This window comes from Octopus sinensis, linkage group LG24 (genome assembly GCF_006345805.1).
Source record: "Octopus sinensis linkage group LG24, ASM634580v1, whole genome shotgun sequence".
Lineage (NCBI taxonomy): Eukaryota > Metazoa > Mollusca > Cephalopoda > Octopoda > Octopodidae > Octopus > Octopus sinensis.
Window position 1 is genome coordinate 9,905,927 of NC_043020.1, and position 4,893 is coordinate 9,910,819.

The following is a 4,893-nucleotide window of genomic DNA, read 5'->3' on the forward strand; positions in this document are numbered from 1 at the left end:
CTGCCCTAACCACTGGGCCATTGCACCTCCACAGAATAGACATGTAAACCTGTTAACAATCCAGTAAATTTAGTATAGCAAGCATAACGCGTCAGACCAAAAGAAGCTGACAACCACCATAGAGTGGAGGCGCAATGGCCCAGTGGTTTGGGCAGCGGACTCGCGGTTGTAAGAACGCGGTTTCGATTCCCAGACCGGGCATTGTGATGTTTATTGAACAAAAACACTTAAGCTGGAGAAGAGATGCCTGTCGGAGAGTGTTCAAAAACAGATGGAAACATGTTGCACGAGTGCTAGGCTTTAAAAGGGCGCATTTATTTTTGTGGAGACGCGTGACTTAGTGGTTAGGGTGTCAGCATCATGATCGTAAGATTGTGGTTTCGATTCCTGGACAGGGCGATGCGTTGTGTTCTTGAGCAAGACACTTCATTCCACGTTGCTCCAGTCCACTCAGCTGGCAAAAATGAGTAACGCAGCGTTGAACTGGCATCCCGTCCAGCTGGGAAACACATACGCCATTGAAATCGGGAAACCGGGCCCACGAGCTTGGCTAGGCTTTAAAAGGGCGCATTTATTTTTTTTTTATGGCAAACTAGCAGTATCGCCCGGCGTTGCTCGGGTTTGTAAGGGAAATAACTATATAAGCATTTTTAGAGAGTTATAGCCAAAAAGTAGCAAAAAAATGCATTAAAAATGGAAAAAAAATTATGGTAAATTTTTTTTTAACATCGTTGACTCATCGTAGATATTTTTAGAGAGTTACTTCCCTTATATAATAGCGAAAAAATGCATTAAAATGGAAAAAAATGATGGCAAATTTTTTTAATCGTAGACTCATCGTAGACGCGCGCTAATACCCAGAAGGGCTCGATATGAATCACGACTATAAGATACCCGGTTTTGGTTAAACTGCACCGCAAAATGTGGGAGTAGTTAGGAATCTAAATCGTAGGAGACAGACACACAACTTCACTTTTATATATAAAGATATACAAATGAGAAGTTCGTTTTATTTCATTTTATTTTAAGGTAGTAAATACTTTTGTTTAGACAATTTAAATTCATTTCATCGTTCTGTTATAAGCACCAGGAAATAAAAGTATTGTGGGTGTACTGTGGGTATACTGTCTTTCCTGATATCAGTCATGGCGGTAAAGGTATACTTTCAAAGTTACCCATCAAATAAAATGTTACACACTCCCGCATAACAAAATCAGCTTTCCTATATAATTGGAGGCGCAATGGCCCAGTGGTTAGGGCAGCGGACTCGCGGTCGGAGGATCGCGGTTTCGATTCCCAGACTGGGCGTTGTGTGTGTTTATTGAGCGAAAACACCTAATTCCCTACGAGGCTCTGGCAGGGGGTGGTGGTGACACCTGTTGTACTCTTTCGCCCCAACTTTCTCTCACTCTTTTTTCCTGTTTTATGGGTAGCGCTGCGGTGGACCGGCGTCCCGTCCAAATGGGTGGAGGGAATACATATGCCATAGAAACCGGGAAACCGGGCCCATGAGCCTGGCTAGGCTTGAAAAGGGCGCATAAATAAATAATAATTTACTATAGGCGCAGGAGTGGCTGTGTGGTAAGTAGCTTGCTAACCAACCACATAGTTCCGGGTTCAGTCCCACTGCGTGGCACCTTGGGCAAGTGTCTTCTACTATAGCCCCGGGCCGACCAAAGCCTTGTGAGTGGATTTGGTAGACGGAAACTGAAAGAAGCCCGTCGTATATATGTATGCATGTATATATATATATGTGTATGTGTGTTTGTGTTTGTCCCCCTAGCATTGCTTGACAACAGATGCTGGTGTGTTTACGTCCCCGTCACCTAGCGGTTCGGCAAAAGAGACCGATGGAATAAGTACTGGGCTTACAAAGAATAAGTCCCGGGGTCGATTTGCTTGACTAAAAGAAAAAAAAGGCGGTGCTCCAGCATGGCCGCAGTCAAATGACTGAAACAAGTAAAAGAGTAAAAGAGTATATAATTATCTCTGAAGGGATTTTTTTTACTGAATTTCCTTTTCTTATATATGCGTGGAGGGTGTCGGTTACCTACTAAATCAATTATTTTTCTTTCTAGGTAATCATTAATATCTAAAAAAAAAAGATCAAATAGTTATCTCCTGTAGTTTGTAAGATTACAGAGAAGTAATAATAATAATAATAATAATAATAATTGTGTACAGTGCTCAGGTGCACTACAACTCATCTAAAGTGTATATATAATCAGGTGTAGTTTCGGCGGATTTCGGAAAGCATGAGGGCCTTAAAGGATGCAGTGTCATGGCAGTCAACAACTGACGCAGGCAGTTTGTTCCATGCTTCAGCAACTCTGAGCGTGAAAAAATGTTTCCGAAAGTCATGGGAGCTGTGTTGTTTTCTGACTTTGTAGGCAATGTCCACGTGTGTTAGACACATGGAGATCAAAAAGGTGTTCAGTGTTGGTTGTTGGTGAGGTGGTTTATAACTTTGTGGGTGTTTACCAAGTCCGTCGCCAGACGCCGGAGCCTCAGTGAATCCATGCCCAGGGAAACAAGGCGCTCAGAGTATGGTAGGTGCCTGATGGAGGGTATGCGTTTGGTTGCACGTCTCTGGACAGATTCCAGGAGGTCAATGTTCCGAGCAAGATAGGGGTTCCAAACTGATGATGCGAATTCCAAGTGTGGTCGTACCATAGCAAGCAAGCAAGCAATCAAGCAAACAAGCAAAACAAATGCCGAGGCACCTAATTTGTTGGTGGCCTGACATGTTGAGCGGGAGATATCTTTCATCTTTTATCTTTTACTTGTTTCAGTCATTGGATTGCGGCCATGCTGTAACATCACCTTAAAGAATTTTAGTCGAAAAAAAATTGATCTCAGTACTTACTTTTTTTAAAGTTTGATACTTATTCTATCTGTCTCTTTTGTCGAACCGCCAAGTTACAGCTGCTGCTACTGATGCAGTTATTGATTGTGTGCTGCTACTGCTTCTAGTATTCTTCAACCATGTCCCGATACATTAGAGATATTTCCTATAACCATTCTGTAAGGATCACAGAAGAATGACTTGAAGAAGTTTAAGTAAATATTATCATCAGGGATAGAACGCTAGTCACTTTATATCGGGTGATTCTTTCCGTAAGAGAAGCCTACTCCGTACTGCAAACTAACGGGGCACTCGTCAATTTTATGGTGACACCACTGCTTACAAGGGGATACTGAAAAGTTCCTGGCTTGAAGGGTGTCGTGAAAGGCCTGCTCGGAGGCCCAACGTTCCGAGTTCTTTTACGGGGGTTAGAAAAATTGAAGGACCGCTGAGAGGGGAATATCTATATATATAAAACTGTAGTTGTGTGAGTGTCTGTCCCCTTCGATTTAGATTCCTAACTACTCCCACATTTTGCGGTGCAGTTTAACCAAATTCGGGTATCTTATAGTCGTGATTCATATCGAGCCCGTCTGGCTATTAGCGCGCGTCTACGATGAGTCTACGATTTTAAAATAATTTAATCATTTTTTATTCCATTTAATGCATATTTTTTCGTGTGTCGATGGCGGCGGAGTTGGCGTCCATGGTCACACTGCACCTGTTTGCTTTTCCCCCCCTCTTCCCTCCCTCGTGAAGCTGTGGGAAGGAGTGTAAGGAATCAACGTCGTAAAGCGTTGTCAAGGAGACCAGCGTTCTTTTAGAACAACGACTTCATGGCTTGAAGACACCAAACAGAAATGGCTAAGAAAGCCCGAATTGGCATCTATAAGGGAGTAACTCTCTAAAAATGCTTATTAGTTATTTCCCTTACAAACCCGAGTAACGCCGGGCGATACTGCTAGTGTTGGATAAAATCCTAATTAACTGATCCTCCGGTATTTTCTTTAACCAAAAGCCAGGAACTTTTCAACACCCTCTCTCACAACAATACCACCGAATGATTGCTGCTTGCCTGGAGGACTATATTCAGTTTTGCCGTTGAAGGTTTAAAGTGTCAAAGTAAGTGAAGAACTGAGAACCACTAGAGCCAGGAAACAGGAGGACCGTGTTTTAACCCTTTAGTGTTTAAACTGGCCATATCAGGCCAAAATTGTCTCCCTGTTTTATGCTCAAACCAGCCAGCTCTGACCTCTCACACCTACCCTACAAAGTCATTCTAAAAATAAACAGGGACATCATCAAAATCTCAGAGTTACAAGATGCTGTACAATTAATTTAAAACAATGTCATTAAACAGGTTTTACATTTGACAGAGTAATCTGAATGCTAAAGGGTTAAGACACAGAGCCTGTCACTATCATGGCACTTGTTTGTTTGTTTGTTTGTTCCTTAGGGTATCGAACAAATTCTTCGCAGTATTTAGAGAAATTCTTTTTATGTTCTGAGTTCAAATCCCGCCAGGATCACTGTTGGCAATGTATCCTTCCGGAGTCTATAAAATAAAATAGTAGTTGATTTGATCGATTAACTTCACCTCCAACTCCCCGCCAAGTTTGGTTTGTGAGTCGTGTGTGTGTGTGTGTGTGTGTGTGTGTGTGTGTGTGTGTGTGTGTGTGTGTGTGGTGGTAATACGGTGAAGTCTATGCTCTGCTGAGGAGGTTTAATTTGACGAAATAATGTTCGATGTTGTCTCCCCTACTTGACGAAACTTTAAGTGTGTGTGTGTGTGTATGTGTGTGTGTGTGTGGTGTGTGTGTGTGTGTGTATAATACGGTGAAGTCTGTGCTCTGCTGAGGAGGTTTAATTTGATGAAACGATGTTCAGTGTTGTCTCCCCTACTTGTGAATGTGTGTTTGCGTGCGTGTGAAAGTATGCATGTGTGTGAGAATGTGTATGAGCGTGTGTATGTATGTGTGTGTGTGTGTGTGTGTGTGTGTGTGTGTGTGTGTGTGTGTGTGCATATACACTCCATAACACATATTTCC